Genomic DNA, 23,677 nt, shown 5'->3' with positions numbered 1-23,677 from the left:
AGTTCTATGCAGTTAAAATGTTACCTGAAATTTCTTTTTTATTCTTCAAATTTAATATTTCAAACTATGAAATTCATGAGAAAGCATTATCTACTTCAACCTCCGGGGGGAAAAATACATTTTTATATATAAAGACTTCTTCACTATAATTTCCATTTTATGAGAAAATTCTTATATTCACATTGCTACACCAAACTCTTATAATCATTCTGTATACCACATACACTTTTTTTTTTTATCTAAGCACTTTCGAAATAATTTTACATCAGGCTTTAAGACTTTAAAGTGTTTGTTGTTGTTCTTGTTGTTTTTTTTTTTTCCATAAATATTACTTTAACTGAGTCCTTTCAAAAAAGTCACAGCAGATGTGTATTCACCAAGATGGTTGCAAAGCAACTGATACTTGTCACAGTTTTGTGGTCTCTGTCTCACCACCACTTTCTGACTCAGAGAGGTGACAGAGGGAAGAGGGATGATGAGATTAATAACCACTGAGGCCCTCTGGAGCCATTATCATCTTCTATTCCAATTTCCCCTATAACTTACATTACAGAATATTGCCCATTACTTCCTCCATCAGGCTCATAATGCTTAATTCAAATATCATTTCAAGAATCCAGTGCATTCATCTCCAAGATTCAGGAAATATAGCTGTTTAATGACATGAAGCCTGATCTAGAGCCCACTTATGTCAAACGGGAGTCTTTCAGCAGACTAATGGTCTTTGCTTAAGGGCCATCAGCTCCAATAAATCAGGAGGCAATTTTAGGTCTAATCAGAGAGATCTTGAGAAGTTCACGTAAACACACTCACCGAGTTCCGTCAGCTGTCCTGAAGAATCAGCAGCAGGGATGCTCACACTCTCAGCACTTTCTAAGCAACTTCTCAGCATCTCTGGCACATGCAGGCAGGAAAACATGCCCAGGACTTAGTGGCATAAAACATGTTATGCTTCAGCTGCACAGCGCTACCAAGACAATGACACTTGCTCAATGCCACAAAAGATCGGGGAAGCATAGGTTCTGCTCCCTGCTCCAAAGCACCACAATACATCTCACATTCTGTCCTTGGGGCTAGGCAGAGCACCTCATCCAAGCACTGTTATTGAACTCTTTTACATTACTTTATTGCATACAGGACACCAGTGCAAACAGCAAATTTGTCTATCGTAAGCAAGAAATTTCATGCCGTAGTCATCAAAACACATGTGCTACTTGAAAGCTGATACACTGATTGAAGGACATCAGAAATGCTTCTTTCCAATGACAAGCATGCCAGCTGCCACATGACCTTGCATTACCCAAATGCCAGGTCCCCTCTAGCTGCTATTTCTCCTTTGTCACATGCTATAGCAAACAACTACACCAATACTTCTCTTCCTCGCACAGACCCGTAAGCTCATTTGTCTACATCCAAATGGTAAACATCTAAAGGGAGGTTTTACTCTAGCACTGGAGAACATGGTGCAGGAGTCCTTTTCAGGCTACCAAGAGCAAACAAGCATGTTTGTCCAGGAGTTGCACACATTTGCATTAGTACTTCACTAGCTTCTGAAATTACTTCCACTTTGTGCATATCATTACTTTTTTTTTTTTTTTCCTAAATTGAAGGCCTGGTTCTTTAATCTAGCATCTATTGTCATTAGTGATTATACTGCTTGTGAAGTAAAAAATTATTTGCTTATGTTAAAATCTATAAGCCATGGCAATAAATGGAAATGTGAAGCTGGCTCTCCAAACAGTAAGAAACCCTCATTCAAATCCTCTCTACACTCAGATGAGGATTGGTTTGAACAGTACATAGCAGTGGAAGAAAACACTGATGATTTGATAACAGCTGTCTGAGGAAGTATTTGCTTTATTTTAAGGTGTTCTACTCCAAACGTGGCTACAAACTCAGGCAGTTCCACCTCATTTTAAACCTTGCAAATGTCAGTACTTCTCTAACTGCACATACACATTTCACAGGAACAGTTATTAAAATGTTTAAACCTAAGATACAACTATATCTTTCAATGCTGTAATTGCTGCTAACCTCCACCACTTTAATGGATACTTTCAAAATCCACTATTCAAACATCATCTTTCCATTAAGCAAAAGGCACTTTTTCATAGGATTGTGATAAAATTATTTTCTACAGCAGCTGCTGTACAAAGCTAAGCTTTTAGGATCATACACATTCCATTGTATTGCAGCAGTAACAGAAAAGTCCTTACCTATTCCAGGGTTGAGCTGCACTATTTCAGGTATACAGTGTACGTTCTTCAAAGGGAACATTCAGTGCGATAAGTAAAATAAAGACAAGAAATACTCCATAGTCTTTTACAGAAGAAGGAAACTGAAGTTAAAATCCTAATGCATGGTCTTTGTAAGGAAGACCAAGTTGTTCCCCAGAAGTGAAGTTTCCAGGAAAGACCTGTATAAATCTTAATGTTACAAAAAAAGTGATATTTGCCAGTAATGATAAGCCTAACAATTTCAAACACTTTCTTCACTGGAGGAGTTTTACTTCCTCTTCTTGGTCATACAAGTAAATTATATGGCTTTCAAACCTTGTTGTTTGCTATTAGTTTTACCCAGTAGTTCTATTTAAGAAGCCAAACACTAACAGAGTCAGCTCAAACACCAGTGAAATTAGTGTAATAAAACCCAACTAGCTAAAACTGATCTAAGACAAAACAATTCATAGTGATCTTTCAGAAAGTGAAGGAAATGCACGATGGTATTCCATGTTAATTGTTGGTTTTCTTTTTCTTGATTCTTGGCAATTGTTTTAATACCAGCTCCAGCAAGTGCATTCTGATGTCCTGGAAGTGCTGCCACCATCACCTGCCCAAATGGCCAGCAGGGGAAGTTTCTAAGGTCTTGTGTCCCTAAAGTCACTATCTTAAGTGAGTCCTGCTTCCTGGTTTTCTTCATTCATCTCTGAAGCTTTATTAAACAGGATCCACAAGACTAAAACTGTAAGGTGTCTTTAAAATATGAGCTTCTAGTTCACTGAGATCAAGGTTAAAATGAAAAGGCTCAGTGTTTTTTTGTTTATCTCACTTCAGATTAATAAATCATAACCTCAAGGCTCTTGGAGTTCTGGTGTGGAAGCAATAAAAATAGATCTGATTTCTACAATTTACAGAACACTGGCCAGTAAAATCATCCTGCCCTTCCTTCCAGCTAAGAAAGTATCCTCAATCTGAGTACCTCCAAACCCAGTACTCTGCCCTCTTTTCAAATTGTTAATGCACTATTTTGATTCCAAAATGCATATCTGACTTTTTCTAAAAATTACATTCAGCTGGACACTTGTAACATTTAAGAACTACAAATGAAACACATTCTGAAGAAAAGACAGTGAAACAACAAGTTGTAGCATTTAAGGGTAGGGAAGGTTTAGGAATAAAGGACAACTTGCTGTGAAAGTAATTACAGGTAACTGGCCAAGCTTTTAGATGGACCACTCACATAGAGATTTTGGATCCACACCACTGACTAAAAGAAATAACTCCCATAATGTGACCTGTGGAAATCACCACATCTGATATTCCGTTCGTAACTTGTTGCCTTGCCCGCAAGGACTACTTCCCATCCCCGGCCACCTTGTCGCATTTACACATCAATATGATGAGCGGCAAAATGGCGTTTATTGCGTCGCTACATTGATTTATATATGTTTCCTTATCACCTCGTTAGCTTTGTCTACGCCCAAGCACACTAGGCAGGTGAGGTCCTATCACGTCACATCCCGTACTTTCGGTTGCCGCCTACTACAGTGACCTGTTATTACTGTTATTACACAAAAACCAAAAGAGCAACAAAAAAGAAAGACACACTACTTCAACATAAGCCTCTGTTTAACAAAAGATAGCCATAGATATTGTTTTGGTTAAACATTTTTAAGTGAAGTCTAGACTTTAGACTAATTAGCAGTATGCCCTCAAAACCAATCAAATCATTTGAATTAACAGAATTAAATCAGTGATTTGCTGAATTTGCAAGAAGGAATCTCTAAAAACTTCAGTGTGATTATGAATCCTGATTAAAAAAAAAAATCACTGGATTCAAACTTTAACATGATATCAGCAACGTATTTGGAAAGTGAGTTATTACCTAATTAATCCAACACAATTTTAGAGTCAAATATGGCTTATGCATTCTTATCATAGACTGGTGAATGAGCCTTTCTTTCTGAGAGCAGAAAAACGTAGCCTGCAGTAAATCCATCCTGGGCAGTAGAAGCATTTGATCTTTGTCTCTTGTGTATACAAATATGCCTTGTGCTGCACTTCAAAATACACATTAATGCTTCTCTTTTACTGGACCATATTTAGGGCTTCCAAAACTTGCTTAGGCACTTCATACTTGGCAGCTGTCTCAGACACACCTGCATGGATATGAATACATATCTATACCTGCTAATACAGACCCAGAAGGACTTGGCTCTCCTTTAGCCAAAAGAGGCCCAGATTGTAGGATGGCGCAGGCAAGGGCTCCTGGTCTGCACCTTCCCTGTGCTCCAGGAGCCAGCTCTGTCAACCAGGCAATGGGCACCACCTGCTGCCCCAGCTCCACAAACCCACCAGGATCTGGGGGAAAGTATATAGATAGTTCCAAAAGTAATGCCTCCTATTTATTTCCATGAAACTACAACAGCCACAAATAACACAATAACCCTATTTCATAGAGCAAATTCTCAGCTCAAAACACTGTCTTCCAACACAGTCACCACCACTAGCTGTGTATTTTTGCCAGTGATGAACAAGAACCTACATGCCACACTCATAAAAATCTGCATGAGTGGAGGTGACCCTCTGTTTTACAGGTGCTATGACAGTATCGTTGCTAGTAGAATGTTGTTTACGCAGTCCAGCTTTCACTGTGCTCACACCCACTGTTTGTTCTCCACAAACATTCAGCAAGTGTCAATGAATGTCAATGGAGGAATTCAATTCCACACCTTTACTTCATACAAACTTCCATGTTAGATGCCATTTGTCAGACTGCTCCTCTGCTGCCAGCTGTCACATGGCAATAAAATGTAATGGAATACTGGTGGGCAGGTTTAATGTCTACTTCCGTACCACCACCATCCACCTCTGACATTGTGGGCCATCATAATAAAATAGGAGGCATTACTTTCAGAGTGTCCCTTGTAGATAAAAGCAGGCACCAGTGGTCCCACAGAGCTGTGACTGCCTTGGCATGGTGAAGCCCATTGGGAGGTACTGAAATTTGACTTGAGCCAAAGTGAGTAAATGAGGTCACGCTTAGCAAGTGTGAGCTTGGAAAAAAACTACATGATATTTAAAACTAGAAACTAACAGATGTTGAGCACTTTGTAAAGCCTGGAGGCTATAAGCTTGCTGCCACTTCAGTATACCAGAAAGCAGAAATCGTGTGATCACTACTTCTGAAGATGCTGGCATAACTTTATCTCAGTGAAAGATCATGAAATGACATTATGTCTCCAGTTCATGGAAGGTTTGAGACAACATCCTATTAAAATAGCTGACTGGAAAGGAATCATAAAGTTTGGAAAAGACCTCCAAGATCATCTAGTCCAGCTGTCCACCTATCACTAATATTTTGCCACTCTAGCATGTCCCTTAGTACCACATCTAAACAGTCTTTGGACACCTCCAGGGATGGTGACTCCACCACCTCCCTGGGCATCCTGTTCCAAAACCTGACCGCTCTTTCAGAGAAGAAATTGTTTCTAATATCCAACTTGAACCTCCCCTGGCACAACTTGAGGCCATTCCCCCTCATCCTATTGCTGTTATCTGGGAGAAGACCCTACCTCACCACAGCCTTCTTTCAGGGAGTTGTAGAGAGTGATAAGGTCTCTCCTCAGCCTCCTCTTCTCCAGACTAAACAATCCCAGTTCCCTGAGCTGCTCCCCATAACCAGACCTTTTATTACCTTTGTCGCCCTTCTGTGGACACTCTCCAGGGCCTCAGTGTCTTTCTTGTAGCGAGGGGCCCAAAACAGAACACAGTACTCGAGGTGTGGCCTCCCCAGGGCTGAGTACAGAGGGACAATCACTTCCCTGCTCCTGCTAGCAACACTATTTCTGATACAAGCCAGGGTAATATTGGACTTCTTGGCCACCTGGGCACACCGCTGGCTCGCATTCAGCTGAGCATCAACCAACACCCCCAGGGCCATTTCTTCCACAGAGTCTTCCAGCCACTCTGCCCCAAAGCCTGTAGCATTGCCTGGAGTTGTGAACAAAGTGCAAGATGCGGCGCTTGGTCCTGTTGAACTTAAAGTAGCAATAACCACCCACTCTGTATCCATCCATCAGAAGAAATGAAGAAAAACCCACAAAATCAATCATATTGTTAATACGTTCCAAAACAACCTCTACAAAAAGACAACACATATTTATATTTAGGAAAAGAGTTGTAAATCACACAATGTTAACAAGATGAAATTTTCAAAATTAAGCTATTTTAAAATTCGTCAAGATGTACCATAAGTAAAAAAAAAAAAATCACTAGCATTTTTTAAGATATCTCTTCTTATTCACACCCTTTCTGTCTCTCAGTCAGGTGTTGTCTTAATGACAAGAAAAAAAATCTACAGGATACATCAGGTTTTAAATAGTCTCTTCATGTCACCTTCCATTGTGCATTTATCATTGCCCTTCTTCATTAGGTAATATCCTCGGAGTTTCTACACGGATAGAAACTGATAGTAAATTCAAAAATACAAATAAAAACCCTTACATGTAATTTAAGGTTAATATTAGTAAAGCTGTATCATATAATCTGGTACTAGAAAATAGACACAATAAAGTTGTTTTTATTTCAATTTACTCCCTAACTAGGTATAGACATGTCTAACAGAGAGATCTACAGGGACAAATTTCTGTCCTTCCATCCTTACAGTGGACTATGCGATGGTCACACAGAAAAAGTTTCTTAAAGTAAACATGAATTATGTCCTTTAACATGTCTGAATTATGGGCAACCTTGAAAAAACATTTTGTACCACAGAGATTCTCAGGGATATTCAGAAGAGCTAATCTGTAGTACTACTACTCAACTAGCCAATGCAAAAATAACTACCTTTGCCCACATTTCCATGTCATTCAACTGGTAAATCTGTTCATTTTAAATTAAATTTTAAAAGTGCTGATTTTTTCTATTAGCTCTAGTTTGTAAAAAGGCTACTTTACATATAATTTTGTGCACATATAAAACTACTTTTTCATTTATTTTATTCAGGCATATTAATGGATTTTAGCCTTAGACAGTGCTGTCACTTAAAATCTCATATAACTTGGGTAGATATCTATTTTTTCACTATCATATTCACATGAGAAAAATTGACAAAACCCATGAAAAATTTTAGAATGATAAAGGTTGCCAGGGTAACAAACTATGCACACAGGCAAAAGGGTAAAATATAATTATGTAAATGGCAAAATAAAAGAAGGTAATTTACAACTGATGCAGAAAATTGCTGGCACAATAAGCACATCCCATAAATCAGTTAGTTAACAACCTAATTTATAACTTTCTGAAAAACATCAAATCTAGAATAGAGACCTAGAAAAGAATTTAAGTGCCCTGCATCTTTTATTTCAGTAATGCACCTACTAAGGGCAACATTAATAGATCAGTAGCACATTAAATAATTGATGCCATATTATTACCTGCCTCCTCACTGCACTAATGAGCAATTACTTCTTGTGATGACTGACTCTTTCCAACAGGGAAAATTGTAAAGTTTTTGCAGTAGAGAAATGGCAACAGCTCACAGATCTGAGACTATCAACTGGAACACCCATTTGTTCTCACACACACCAGTGGACGCTGCGCGGGCCAGGATGAGAGACACTTCGATGTGTTTGTAGGAGTCTGCTGGGAAACACAGATGAAACTGAGCCCTGTCTTCAACCCAGAGAACAACATGCAAATCTGGGGATGTTTTTTGAAACGCTATGCACAAGAAGCCACATACCCTCTTCACTTTCACCTTTCTTATTTCCTAATAATAATGAGCTACTTTCAGAATGAAAACTCCAACAATTGCATAGCTCTAAAGGAATAATCCAGGTCACAGTGGTTTATGGGCCCTCAACTCCCTCAGTTACTTCAGCAGAACATAAAAACTAAACTTCTCTACAAGTTCTATTGACTCAGGCACAGATCTAAATAATTTCTCTATCCAGAGGAAAACAAGTGGGGGAAGCAAAGGATGAATTTTATGAGTAAGGTAGGCAGATGGTGTGACATTCTTTGACAGAGGAAGAGTACAGGTACTAAATGAGAAAGCAACCACAAGAACACAGAGCACTTGCCAAAGAGAAAACACAGTGGCAAGGTGTTAATGGCAGACTTTTAATTTTCAAGAAAATAAGCGATTATCTGTGTGGCACAGTAATACCTAACTAGAAGATAGGCACTGTGCAGCAGTAGCTTTCTTAGGCAAAACCTACCAGCATCTTGCAGCAGATAGGGACTTTGGTAAGCACCAGTGTGGCTAGCCTGATAATGTTGCAGCATTTGCTCCAAGGAGAGAAGTAGCAGCTTTACAAGTTTGTATTAAGAAACAAGCATCATTTCAGAAACAGTCTCGGCAGAAATGAATAATAGGTAACTGCAAGGTCATCTCATTTGTGACATTAACTCATTAAGCTGTTTATATGTCCATCTGCTCTGCTTTGCAAATTGGCGTTGTGTGTTCATCAGCAATCATAAAGCTGGATATATTATGACACAGGCTAGGAAATACATGTACAAACAGTCATGAGCACAGACCTGAGAGCACTGCAGCAACTCAGCTACATAAATGCTAATTAATGAGTTTGAATCATACAATTAGCCTACTGGAAGTAAGCACCTTTATAGCAAGTGGACTATAAGGCAAGGTTACGTTAAGAAAAATGATTTTTCACTTCAATATGCACAACAGCAAAGCAACTTTAATCTAGCAGAACAGAGAAGGCTGCCAGGGAGAGAACTGGGAGCTGTAACTGTCACCACAACCACCCTATATGTTTGCCCCATGCATTTCCCTAAAAACAGGGACACCAGGCATTTGGTAAAGCTTCTCCTTCCTTCACCAGATGCTCATACCAAACATGCTCATACCCTGCCTTAAATAGGAGTTTCTCAGCTGCTCTCTCTCCCAAGACCATGCTACACTGAACTCATTTCACCTTTGTTTAGACGCACACACAAACATCTGCGCTATGCTGGCATCAGATAAGCAAGCCAAATCCACTCCTGATCCCGTTATGGAATGAATATGATGCAGGCATTTAAGAACAGAATAAATACAGTGTTATGTAACTAGAACTCTTCTGGCACGTTGAAAAGACATCTTCCCAGTTGCTGTTTTACGATTTGTATGTTATGATCATTATGATCTAATGGATCAGTTATTCACAGAGTGAGCTCTTGCACAGTAACAGTATTTTTGTTAGCAACATATTCATGCCGAGGAAGGTGAAAATAGTATAGTCCTAATGGATACATTTCCATTCACGCGTTCTACATTTTTCTCATTCTGCCCTAAGGCTATCATTATATACGGTAAGGAAGGAAATTAAAATTATTCCTGTTGCCTCTCTTCTTTATTAATCTTTAACGATTTTTAATTTTCACATTTTAATCCACACTCTCATGAAAAGGATAAAGTAGTAATACTTAAATTGCCTTTTGCCTTTTTTTTTTCAGCCATACCTTAACACTTAGCAACGTTTTCAAAAACCGTATAGGAACCTTGCTTCTGGGACATGCCTCTCTGTTCTAACACCATTTGAAGAAGCAGCTGAGGGCTTGCACTCATCACCAGCACAAGGAGAGACTCAACAGAGCACATATGCATATGTTTCTCTTTAAGCATACAATTAAGTTGATCCTTGTTCAACAAAGGATTTAAGCAAAAGCTGTTACTGTTAACATTGCTCAATGCCATGAGTAATCCTTTTTTTTTTAATTAAGAGATTGATAAAGGTAGAAATGAGACTAATAAAAGTAGAACATGTGTTGCCTACTGGTGACTTACAGGGAGAGCCCGAGATGGAGGAGCCTTTCTTTAAAACAAGCCAAGAGAATGGGATGGCCAGCACTAGGGTGGAAGCCCAACATCTGCAGCTGGCTTGAGAAGGAGGAGAAGAGCATGGGAGCAAAAACTCAGGCTGAATTAACCCTTCTGACCCAGACATCACTGCATGCTGCAGGCACTGCTAAGCACCTGAAGCAAACCTTCCATTCAGTCTCTCTAAACATCTGCTGTCAGAGTTCTTACAGTCAAACACCTGTTAATCCTCCAACCCTACATACCCAGGTACAACACAACACCACCATCCATTCATACACAAGTCTTTGGGGTCAGGACAAGCATCTGCCTTGTAATTTCAGATCCACACTGAAAGCAAAACAAGTGAAAAAATAAAACACTCCCCAACATCTCAGCTTAGGAGCTTAGGTACTTCTGAACATTTTACAAGTCTTGATTATATATGGCCCTGAAATCTTTCTAATTATTTCCAGCATTTCATGTGCACAGTGCTTCCTAGCAACACTTGGCACAATCATTTTACCAGTCCTTTTTTTTTTTTTTTTTTTTTTTTGGTATTTCAAAAGTTTAGCATCATAGCATCAAGGCATAATTTTGGGAAGATCCTCTTCCAGCCACAAATGAGCAAAGTACCCCTCGCCTGGATCCAGGAGCCATGAAGTGTGAGGACAGGTCCTTTGGAGCCCAGATCGGAGTGGGCAGAGGAAGGACATGTCATCTTCCAACTTCAAAGGAGGAAGTACTGGCATAACAGAGGCAGCTCTCCACAGGCAGATTAACTGCCTCCAGCAGAGCACTGTCAGGACATTTATTAGCAAAAATTTAGATGTTCTGATTCATCCATCTTTCCCACTGGAACTGTTCCATGTATAAACACCCACATGTTTGTTTATACCCTTATCTGCAGAGAAAGGGAGAAACAGCCAGAGGGCTGGGTCTGTTTTCTGAAACAGAGGCAAGCAGATTCAAGTCCCCGCTCTGAGAAACAGCAGGATATTTGTCCAGAGGTGTCTTAGCTCCCCACACATCACTCTGCACACTGGACTACTGGCTGTTCCACTGCTGTGAGGGGTCACCCTCTTTGAACAGAAAAGCTATGCAAACCTTCAAGTTCAATTAACTAGCTTTCATTTCACTTATTTATCTTGAATTTTAAAAAAATACCATTAAGAAACTGTGACCCAGTTATTTCACACATAAAATAAGCCTTTGTAGCAGGTGTAATATTCCTAAGAGGTGGTTAATGAGAAATACACATCAGAGCTTAACTGAAAAGATTCTTTGATGTTGGTTAGCTTACCTGTTGTGACACTAAAGATCACAAGAGAGAAAGTGAGCGTACGTTGCCTCTCTACTGGGGGCCACTGCAACTGGTTAAACTATGGTCTGCTGGCTGCTACACTTCAGTTCATGCTCCAGCTGTCTGAACATCACGCAGCCCCACACCAGGACACCTACAGCTCAAGAGTCAGATTCCTCCAGCACTGTCCACAAGGGACCCATCTCCACCTGATGGCCGGGGGCTTTGATTTCAGCAGGTTTACTTCAGCATGAACCCCACTGGTCACACGGCTCTTAAGATAACGTAAACAACATTTACAGCTGAGGTGGAAAAAAAATACATTAAAATATGGTGTCTGGAAAAAAAAAAAAAAGAGTACATTGAACTCAACTGAACCAAACAGATGTAAATTAATTTCTAACAAATGTAACTTATTCACAAGATTTGCTTAGATTAGACAGTTTTTAAAAATGAGTAGTGGCAGAGGAGGGTTGTGTCTAAATGCTACGTGATGACGGTTAAGCACAGCACTATTGAGCCAGAACATCAGTTAAGTTAAGCAGAGATCAGAAAAGCTTGACTGACACTGTGAGAGTTCTCCCTCTCATTTCAATTATTGTAGCCACAGGAAAGGAGGCAACTGTAAATTCCTGTGTCTTTGTGCACAAAACTGTAATCATAGCAGGAACCTCATCTCCATAATAAAAATTTTCTAAATCCAAAATATAAAACGGCCACAAAATTCACATGTAACATGCACGAGAGAATGAGATGCATGACCAAAAATTGTTAACAAAAAACAAACAGTATACCCTTTATTCATTTTTACATGTTCAATGTATACTGTTTGAAGAGGTTATAAAAAACTCTAAAACACAGTTTCACATTACTTTATCTGAATAACTATTTTTCAAACGCAAAAGCATCAGAAAAACTGAAAGGATTTTCCTGTTACTGGCTTAAAAGTGATTTTCATACTTGAGTGCATTACTATTGTTTAACAAGCAAACAAATGCACTTTACTGAGTGAATATTTAATTCTCTGTGTGACAGCAAGTAAAAATGAAGGAAGCTGGCAGCCCCCAGGAGACCTGCTAGTCCTGCCACACTCTGAGAGTTCTTGAATGTTCCCTGTAAATCACCAACATTTGTGCCATGTCCTAATGCACTCTGCAAAATGAGGGAAATCCGTGCATTGTACTTGTTTGTACTTGAACTTGGTTTAAATTTAGCTCACTTTGGAGAGTTTGTGCTTGTTTAAAATATGAGTAGAATTTGTTTGAACATTATTAACACCTGCAAGAGGGGTGGGATTTAAGTTTATGAATAACAACGAAGGTGTGGGGCTGAGAGGAAGGCAAGGAGGATGAAAGGAAGAAAGAACGGGACAAAGAAAAGAAATGGTAGCACCTACAAGTCCCTTGCCAAAACTCAGTTTAGGAGCTGCACACACTACTATCCCTTTACTGGGGCATCACAGATAGTGCTGTCCAGTGAGCACATGCAAAATGTGCGTTTTGTCTTTTTGATTAAATCGGAACGTGTGCTGACCTGTTTTCCAATGTATTCAAATGAATGTGGCACAGAGGTCTCATTCTAGTGATGCAACAGCAGTTCATATCAGAACAGCAGAGACAAAACCTGGCTTCATCTCCAGGGCTTCCAGCAGTTTTGCCAGCTTTCAGTACAGTTCAAACCCAATCTAGACACCACTTCTCTGAAGAAGCAGGGAATGCCTATACTGCTTTAAACATTGGATTCTCCTGCTGAATTTGCTAACAGAAGTTGACTACTGCCTGACTGGTTTTATAGATATTTGCGAACTCCAATGGTTTGTCCAGTGTAAGCCAGAGAATTTTCCAAAGGCACCTGGCAGGTGGAGGCCAATACGCTGGAAAGGAATGATGCTTTTACCTAGGAGTCTTATAAGAAACAGGGGCTTAAAGAATTTCCATTCTTGGCCAAACCCATGTCTGAAATCACATCCATGGTAGCACAGAGGTAAAGGATAACTTGCACTCCAAACTGCCTATAGATGAAATTCGTTTAAGACTGAAAAGCCTGAAAATTTAATGCTCCTTTAATAAAAACTGATAACTTTTCGAGGTAGGTTATTCACTGTCTTAAAAGAACATAAAGGTACAAAGCAAAACACTAGGAAAGACCAATATGCAGCTTATACAGATAACACTGGTTTGCTCCTCGTACATGGTTGATCTATAACAGTCTTGCAGACACTGTTCTGCTATCCTGATTTTCATGAAACTCCGCTTCAGCCTTTACATAGGCTAAAATAATAAGCACCAAGTCATTTTTCTGTTTAATTTATTTAATAATTCTATATAATATAAATTCTGCTCTAGAAGTACAAATCATAACTTCTTGTGAGCACTCTTCACAATATTATTTAAGACAACTATTCAAAATACATTCTGCAGAAAGTACTCTTTTAATGCTACTACTCTCCTCTAGCTTCAGTACAAAGTCATCCAGCTTAATTTTCAGCTGTTTAACCTGAAGGCTGTTTAATTTGACCTATCTCACGATGCACTGAAGCAGAAAAGAGCACTGCATGGCCCATTCTGCTAGGATGAGAAGACACGACTGTCAGCAAAGAGAAATAAGAAGCTGATGAGGAAATGAGGGACAGGAAAGCAGTAGTTTAAGCAGCACAACTGTTTCTAACCTGCATGAATGCAATGTTCAAGCTTTCTATTCCAACTGCTCTTCAAAGTTTGTTCTACTTTCACAGCAACCATATCAAGAATGGGGATAACCTGGGACACCTAGGTCACTTCCCCTATCTCTTTCCAGAGTACCTATTGTTAAAGACTTTGTATTTTTAAAACAATTTGGCTCTGATTTATGCCACAACTACAAGCATATAGAAAGTAAGACCTGTTTAGCAAAAGGCTTACTACAACCCTGGGTTAAATGACTGAACTTACCATTCTGGAAGAACTCAGTGGCAAAGGTCAGGCAAGGAGCAGCTGCTTTGCGCAGCATCCAGCTGGCTCAGTGCTCATATACACATCCTCCTGACCCTCCATGCTCCATATCCACCTTTCCTGTTCTGTAATAAACAAGAGAGGCAGTTAGCAGAAATTATCTAGAGGAGCCAGCGACATCAACAAGTATGAAATTGTGTTTTGGATCAGCAATTACATGATGCAAATTTTTGCTTTTAAGACCATTTCAGTTGCAAAGCCAGGAAGGCCTTAGCACAGCTACACCTTTCATCTGATAATTAAGGCCATTCTATTCTTGGACCTCATCTGCACTGAATGGTTTGTGTGGCATGTTAACAGAGCTAAGCGAAGCATACTGATGAGATATTAGTCAACTTGCAATATTGTCCAGGGGCAGTACCTGATCCAGGCAAAGACTTACTATAATTAGAGGATTAGAAACAGCAAAGTCAACACATAGATAATCCTAAAGCTATTTGTTTTCATGTCTGACAGACTGTCAAGGCACCAAAGAGGCTTCCCCATCATATCAGTTTCCTGGTTCCATGGAGTCAGATGTGCAGTCACAGGTAACATCTGATTATCAGCAAAGGAACATGAAGTATGTGGATTTCTCTGCTGCAACCTTCTTCTATCACACTGTCAACGGTTTACGGGCGTTCGGCCCGGTTTCGTGACGAAGGGGATGGGGGATCCACGGGTCCACGCCCCGGGAAAAGGGAAAAGGGAAAAAGGAAAAAGGGTAAGGAGATGGCCCTGAGAGCAAAGAACAGCGGCAACAATCTGAGGAGAAACAAACTAATTTACTAAATAAGATATCGGAATGCAAAACAACACACTATAATACAATATAATTACAATTTAAGCTGATAAATCCAATACAGAGAATGTCCCAAAATCAACGTAGGCCTTACTCTACTACCGACGATAAGACGGCTGGAGAGCGAGGTGCTGCCAAGACGAGAGACGGGCGGAAAAAGGGATGAGGTCTCGTGATCTGCAAGTTTTTATACTGCGAGCTTTTATCTTTTCCCTCCGGCTGGAAAATGGTAACAGAGGAGCAAAGTACCGTGGGGAATGTAGTAGTCCTTCTCTTCTGAGAACCAGGTACATTCACTACATGATGTTATGATGTGGAATACCAACAACCGAAAATCACAAAACCATGACAACATGAAGCTTCTAAGTGAGCCTTTCCACAGCAAAGTATTTCCACAAAGCCACTGTAATAATTCTAGGGTGGAATCTAAGTAAACCGCTGATGAGCAGATCAGTGAGCTAAGCATGAATATCACTGACCAACTTAAAAGACAGTTGTGGTTCCTACTGGAAAGAAATGAAGTTGTAGTTGAAGAGACCTTCATTTGCCAAAGACAAGTGGGTATCCAAAAAATTAAGATGATTTTTTCCTAGCTGTAAGGAAGCACACGTAAGTTCATTTCAAATTCTATTAAAGAATACCATATGGCCCAAAGAAAAAGAGGAAGGATTCTCAACAATTTAATGGAACAGAAACGTTTTATGAGGAAAATCAAGCCACCACATTTCCATGACAGTACCAGTCCACTTAAACGCACCCATTCAACAAAGAGTTATCTAGCAGCCTAGACATTTTTCTGAGGCAGTAATTTGCCTGCCTACTCCAGGAGCCTTGTAGGAGTTCTTAACGCTTTTTACGGGTCTCTTAGATCTTTCCAGCCCTCAAGAACATATTTATCACTTTTCCTATTCTGCTCTTCAACTGCAACCTCAGATTTGCACAGGTCTCTAAGTGCTCTGAAGTTCTACCTGAATAATGTCAGCCATTTCCAGATCAACCTTCCTTCTCCACCCGGTGACAGCCAAGGGGAAAGAGACATTTGCACAGACTTTTTAGGGGAAGGTCTTAATCCAAAATACAAGTAGCTCAAGGATAACTGTGGGAGACTTGGGAACAGGGGAATCACTTTTTCTTCACAGACAATTATTGGCAATGAATCATTTACAAGGAGGATAATGAGACACTGGAGAGACTGCTACTGAATTAAAAACGATGGTCCTGATCTTTATCCCTTTCCATTTTTCCCCTTAATAAAATTGCGTGGGATTTTCCTATACAAGAGAAACTCTTGCTGGTAATTAAATTTTTAAGCTTTTGGAGATAAGAGTAAAACGTGGAGAAGTAACACACAACTGGGCTGGGTGAGGAAAAGACAGGAGAAAAGCAAGCCTGAATCAAGATAGCGTTATTTAATTTTGTTGCAAATAAAAAATTGATTGCTACCTGAAAAATACATTTTCAGGAAAATAGTAGTTTTGCTAATACTTGTTGGGGTGACATTAAGAAATTTCATTTTGAGTCAGTTCAGTGGTGTACTGCCATTCCTCATGAGCTGCAGGCTGGAATAGCCACATTGTTCTTTCTCATCTACAAGATGAGCTCCTGAGCAAACTGCAACACCTTTTTCCTCTCTCATTTCTCGCCCTCACAGTAAGTTTGCTCATGGTCAGGATGTTTCTGAAGCTGAACAAACAGTTCACACCATCTTTTGGGGTTTTTTTCCCTTCTTGCTGAGCCATCAGCCTACATCACAGCAGATGGCTTCAGCTGGAAAGCAGCAATCCAGTTCACCCACATGGCTGTTACCAGAGTCCGACAGTACACTGAAGTAGCTCCTAATTTAGTTGTAAGCAAAGCCAATGAAGTAAATACTTGAACTTTCCCAAAATCAAGCTTTTTGTTTTAACTATTTGATCAGATTTAGGAAGAAGAAAAAAGGCTGAAAGATCCAAGTTTATTGCAGACTAGAAATTCTAGCTTTTGTTCAGCTCTGTGCAAACAATGGTTTGAATTACAAAATAAGGCAGTCAGTTGTCTTATTAGTCTTATTTGTTGCAATCCAGCATCTTCCAAAGTATTTACTGGTAAATTAAAACTGAATAATAAAAATCAATATATATATATTATTTTTTTTTTTACCTTTTCTTTTTACTACTTTTTGAGCACTAGAAGAAGAGGTAGATCTTCTCAATCTATTATCAAGAGGACAGGTTTGACAAAAAAGTTTCTTTATACCTTTAGTTTGCCATCCTTGTTGTCATTTGTCTTTTTCAGGGGCCAGAGTGACTACAAATATCTGCTGCAGCCCCCTCCCTAAATATTTTACCTCCAGTAAGTGACCACTTACTGGGCTCAGCACAGAGGTCATGAATACCAGGGAAGCCTCTTTCACCAGCATCACATCCAGCTTTTATTGCATATCTGCCTACACATGGGTAATAAATGAGATTCTTACTATCCAAAATGAAAATAGACACCAGAAAACATAAACCATTCCACTTAAAGCAGGGGACAGCCAATCATTTTTTCACATGAAGTATATTGTGCTTTTAACAATTTGCTTTCACAGAGATAGCAGTAAATATGGCTACTACATATGTGCTTTGATGCGTAGCTCACAACAAGCATGTTTATGAATAAGGAATAGTTTTGAGCTAGGGAACGAGGTAAGTATGCAATGGACAACTCAGCTGATTTTGACTGTCAGTAAGTAGGACAACATGCAACTCAAACCATAAAATCTTCTTTTTTCTATAATAAATTTAAAAGTTTTTTTTCCACATTTAATAAAACTCCTAGTATGCTGAGATATAATAATGTGTGCAACAAATTCCACCTCAATATGATTTTTTATAGCTGGTTGTTAAACCTCAGAAAATATGGGTTTATTGCAGAAATGCTGACACAATCATAAATGCAACGGAGAGAAGAGCACTGCCGTATTTCTAATACAATCCTATCAAAACGGCTAGGGGTTAAGGGCTGCACTAAGAATTTTACTTTTATTTTCTCATTCATCTCTTCTAGGTGAATTTTTCTGAGGGGTTTCGTGTCACTCACCTGCTTTTGTTAAATGGACCTATGAAACCTCTCTTTGTCAATGATGTGCTGTTAACTGCAGATGACAAAATACTGAGTATTCTGTGCCACAGTCAACTAATGCAGAAGCTAAAATCCTTGGATAACAGTTATTCCAGGAACAGCCTTGCACACATGCTGAAATTAAATTAAAAAGTGATTTTACTTGAAAGAAATCTCAAGTGAGAAAAGATGAAGGAGATTCTGTCTCTTTTATACACAGATGAAATGTTAACTTGAAGCTAATGAACAAAAACAATTCCCAGAATTTCTCTCGTGCAGAAACCCTAAACAGCATAAAAATACTTCTTTGAAACATATGCAACAGCAGGTTCCTAGTACGACATCAGCCATTTTCCTAAATGCACCAAGAAGGTCCTAAGGGGCTGTGAAAGTTCTTCAATCCCACTGTTCCTCCTCCCCAGAGATGACGATGCTGCTGGGTGACCCACAGCAAAGATCCATCAGTAGCAGGGGCGAGCCTCAGCCCAACGCACATGGGTGGACAAGGGCTGCAGAAAGGAGCCGGTCACCAAATCACTGACAACCTACCATTTCCTGGGCAAGGCTGCAAGACACCATTTTGGATACTGCCCTAGAACAAGGCAGAGACACTATGCTCAGTCTGTAGAGGCGTAGAGATGTGATAACGTAAACTCAGAAACCCAGTCTGATCTGACTGGAACTGCAGTGTTTCAAAGTTGGCTAAAACATATCTGAAAATGTCCATTTCTTTATCATCAGCTCTTAAACTAGTGCAGTTATTCTCCAAATAGCTCACAGCATGTGAGATGGTCTCCTTAATTTGCCTGCCACTTTTGGAAGTTGTGAACCAGACACAGAACAAGCTGGTAATGCTAAGGAGACAAGCCACCACTGGGAATATTGCCAGTGGCCAGGTAGAGTTGTGTCTGTGCACACTGCTACCCTGCCGAAGTGTGAGAGAAACACATCTGGGGCTGCTCCTTTTCCATCACAGAACTCCTACCCCACCCCCAGACCCCAGGGAGAGGAGACCACGCAATCACTAGCAGCACCCCAAACCTTTCATCATAAAAGCATCCAACCACTCAAGAGTGGGCTGAGACCAGAGATTTACTGTAGATGAGCTAAACACAGCAGAGTCTTTTTAGAATAACATTCCCTAATAACAGCTATGCTGCATTATGGATTTCTTTCTTAAGATATAGCAGTTTAATTCTATGTATTTCAAAGCAAATGGAATTGTTATTTGACTAAAGTAGGCAGAAATGAGACAGAGATAATAAACAGACCACGCACAGAGCCAAAAGAGGAGGCCAGGTTTGTCAAGTGCATTTTCTGTCCAGCTGTATCATCTGTGAGTGAAGGATTATCTACATCACAATGCCGGTTTTCTGTGGGAATGATGCCCTTTGTGGCTCTTACTCACTCAGGTTACTAGCAGTTACAGCCACAGTTGTAACTGTTCCAGTCACTCCTGTCTTTGGCTTTAAATCCTGCAAGCACATTCCTGCCCTAAACGTTATAACCTTCTTTGAAAGAGAGCAGTTAAAGAAAAATGCAGTTTCCAGTTATGCCCAACTACTGTCATAAGCCAATTCTGTCACAGTGACAGTTCACTGCTTTTTTCCTTGTTTTCTACTATTTACTGCAGCAAAAAAATGCCCCTTATTGTCATTTTGATGCAGTAACCAGAATCATTATAAATTGCTGGCAATTATTTTTGCAGGGTGGAGTTCAGCTAGCAGCAAGGGAAACCAAAGCAGAAGGACAATGCGATACTTCTCCAAGGATTCAGCACAGCATCGGCAGGTCCCAGGGGAGCCTGGGGTGAGATGTCCAAAGTCAAGGGGTCCATAATGCCCTTCTTCCTAGGCTGAATAACAATGATTTCTATTCAAACCTCTTGTTTTCCAGAAACTTGTGTTCCCAAGACACAGACACCACCAATTTCACCAAGGATGACCAAGTCCTGTGGAAACGCTTTACTTGAAAACAATGGGTTTCATCATTTCTAAAACGCTTTCTGCCTCTCTACCTCTACCCCATCAGCACTACTTCACTTCCATCTGAAAAAAAAAATTGAGGAAATTTCTGGTACTGTTCCAGTTACAAAAAAACATACCATATTTTTATGCACGTATATGTATTTCCCTACCAAATTAATCTCTGTTTCTCCAATTTACATATGACGTCTGCTTCATAAGCAGTTAATTTGCTCATCCTTTATCCACTATCACTACCTACTTGGGGGAAATTAAGCATAATGTCACTTGACCCCAAGCACCATGTCCGGAAGAAGCTGCTGGTACTAGCCATGTGCACTCACTTCTCAGTGCTGGATTATGGCCAGAGAACAAAGCTGTGCCATTCCTGCATGCTCACACAGGGCTCACCTGAGTTGAGTCAATTCCTACACTACACAGCAGTGAGTGAGGGTGAAGGGAAGAATGAGTCAAAACAATCTGAGCTTTCCTTCTTGTTAGACTTGCAAACAAAAACAAACAAGTCTCCTGTAATATTCCTCTACTATTTCAATTACCATTAGTTTCTTTTCCTTTTCAGTGCTTCATTTTGAATTCACATTTGTCTGATGCTGTGTTTGCACCAGACAATAGGGTAAATCACATCAGCTTATTTACTCTGTGAGATTAATGCACACCCAATAAACATAAGTCCTTTGAACTCTTCAGGGGCATTTTTGACACTTTTCTCTCTTCATCTTTCTGCTCTTAAATTGGTCTTAAGTTACCATGTGGAAGCACTGATTCTGACTTGCAAATACTCCATGCTATTTAGCTCACAATTTCCCCTTACACTCAGTGATCTATTCCATTTAATTTTGTTTGTTTCTTATTATTATTTTCCACAGAGGAAACCTTTTCCTCTTTGACTGAACCCTGCAGATGAGTGTCTGCCTGGTCTGCTGCTCTGATTACATGGCAAAACAGTTTCAGTTTCCACCCTTTTACAGAGCAGAGGTGCACCAGGCCAAATTATTCCATTTCTCTTTAATATTAGTTTTCAGCCATCAGAGGAATCTCTGCAATATCCTTAGAAGACATTTTGAACTTAAGGGCTCAAGCTCTTAATGACTCCTATTGTAGGTTTCATGTGTATGACGAGCTGTTGATTACACCAGTACTCCAAGATCTAAGGTTTCCACACACAGTCAAGTTTTGCTGTTAGGGCAATTCTTTAGTATTTTCTGTGTCTTAGCATTGTATCTGTGATGTAAATTAATGGAATAATTCAATCTGATTTCTTCTCTTTGGTGCAAACTTCCTTTGTGAAGATAGCTCGTTGCTTTTGCATTGCTTTCTCTTTTCCTCCCTCGGGGATTTCTAAGTGATGGAGTATTGCAAGCATGTCCCTCCTTATATCAGTTCTAGTTGGTTTCCTTTATCAAGGTGACATCACTTGCAAGTTGTGCAGAGCACAAATAACAAACTGAGAACAACTATGCCATGCCATTAAAGTTTAAAGGATTCTGACAAAGACAAGAGAAGGCATTCTGGGCTTACCTTAAGCTTGTACAGACACTAAAAGGACACTACTGAGGATTGCTTTCTTGTTTTAATTTCACACTTTTGCTCAGAGAGTGCCAACCACAATGCTTTACCAACACTGTCCCTTTTCAGCACATCTGCTTACTGAAGTCTGTGGAACTGAGGCACGACGCCCCCAGCCAGCTTTGAGGCTCCATGTGTTTCTAGGCAGTCTGCTCCAACTCAAGGTCTGCCCTTAGCTTCATCTTTGTGTGAAATATGCACACTCTTCTGCAAGGCGTTCTCCCTTTAGACTTCAGCCAGTTCTGGAGGACTGAGATGTGGCTGAGTAATTCAACCTTGTAGTAGAGAGGTTTTGTACTGAAGGGTTCCCATCACAGGGCTGCCATCACGGTTGCTCACATCCCTGGCACCAGCTACAGATGTGACTGCCAGGTTATGCTGCCACTTTATCAAGCTGGTCCCTGTAGAGCCCACCATCCCTTAACACCTGGCAAATGTACTGTTCTCTATAGCTGCTGATCTGCCACTTTTAAGAATATCTGCTGTTTCTGTGTTGTTGAATTTTTCCCCCAAGTACAAAAATATCTTGTTCTCACTTCTTTTTCTACCCCACCTGCTGGTCTGCTGCTTGCTCTTTCTATCAGATCCTCCTGATACTCCTGCTAGCTCTCTTCCGTGCATGTATCATTACAACATAATCACAATACACGTGCATGCACATACACACATTCAAACACATCCAACCCTTAGTACTCCTGGGGAGGTCTGAGATCAAAGATCTCCAGACCCAGCCATTCCCTCTCTAGAAACAACCCCCAGTGTGAAGGAATGGTACACAGGCAGCCACTCTGGTTATTCTCCCTTTCCTCCTTGATGGGTCTGTGAAACCTATCATCCCACAGAGCTCTACAGAGCCACCCACCTCAAAGCATGATGCAGCACCAGTGAGGCTGCAGGGCTTCCCTTGTCAGCCTGCCTGTGGAAAAAAGCACTTAAAGCACAGCCCCTCTGTTTTTTTTTTTTCCATAGAACCCAGATTATAAGAAGTACAGCATCACACCAGTGCTGGCTGTTACAGTTTTGTTTACAGTTATAATGGACGTGCTATATGCTCGCCCCCAAAGTTACTGTTCATTCTATTCTGCCCTTTAGGAGTTGTAAATGGATCATTATTGCAAAATGATACATACCAAACTGCAGGTAATATTTACCTGATAATAGATCGTAACAGAAAGGACAAACAAAAATATATTGAGAACACCTGAAAAAAGGAATAACACTTACTTACTATAGCATTTATAATGTAGTAATATCTTCTGCAATTACACGTTTTCATGCCAAGGGCTTCTGTTTGAGTTCAAGACTTTTGGTTTTCACTCTGTCTCCTTTTTCTTCTCTCCATACACGAGGTTTGGCAGTGCAAACACAATCATTTTGCTCAAATAACTGGTTAGGTTTATAAGCATGTTCTAGCTTTCAACTACAATTTAGTTATCAACTAAACCTAAAGTTCGTTTAGATTTAGCAGAAGATGAAATACGGAACAAAAAGGTGAAAAATGAGACAGACATCTCCTAATAATTGCTAGCCCTAAATATCAAAGCTACTTCTGGATGAGAATAAACATGGGGCGTAAAGAAATCTTCTATTCATCGGTCATCTATGAGGAGGCTGGCAGAAATGAAGGAAAGCCATCATCCCATGGCTTACTTCTTGGAATGCCAAGTGGTCACCATCTGCAGCAGCAGCCTGCAGCCCACCAGGCTCGCTCCTCAGCAGGGAGTGAGCCCCACAGGGACAGTGGGGATGGTGGCAGCCAGGGGGACAGCCAGAGGCAGCACACGTGGCCTGGCTTTGTAGCATTCGTATCCAGCCAATGACAGCCTCGCCGAACATGATGGAACCAGTTATGCATTGTGGCTTCCTCATCTAATTTTTTATGTTCCAATTAAAGTTTTCCTTTACTGCTGGTCATTTACTGTAAAGCTTAAATAAACAGAGT

The 23,677-nt window shown here is 40.1% G+C and overlaps 1 long non-coding RNA gene across 3 annotated transcripts in view; it reads right to left on the bottom strand.

Annotated features, from left to right (window-relative positions):
• Positions 1–23,677, bottom strand: part of LOC110399834 — a 210,668-nt gene that overhangs the window by 43,363 nt on the left and 143,628 nt on the right. For all 3 annotated transcript variants that reach the window (XR_002439434.1, XR_002439432.1, XR_002439433.1), the window contains exons 8-9: positions 14,263–14,387; positions 11,333–11,669 (exon numbers count right to left, since the gene is read on the bottom strand). This is a non-coding gene — a long non-coding RNA (uncharacterized LOC110399834). The remainder of the gene's footprint in view (positions 1–11,332; positions 11,670–14,262; positions 14,388–23,677) is intronic.

The sequence above is a fragment of the Numida meleagris genome, chromosome 5 (genome assembly GCF_002078875.1).
Source record: "Numida meleagris isolate 19003 breed g44 Domestic line chromosome 5, NumMel1.0, whole genome shotgun sequence".
NCBI lineage: Eukaryota > Metazoa > Chordata > Aves > Galliformes > Numididae > Numida > Numida meleagris.
Note: the sequence above shows the minus strand (reverse complement) of the source record. Positions and strands in the feature narration are given on the sequence as shown.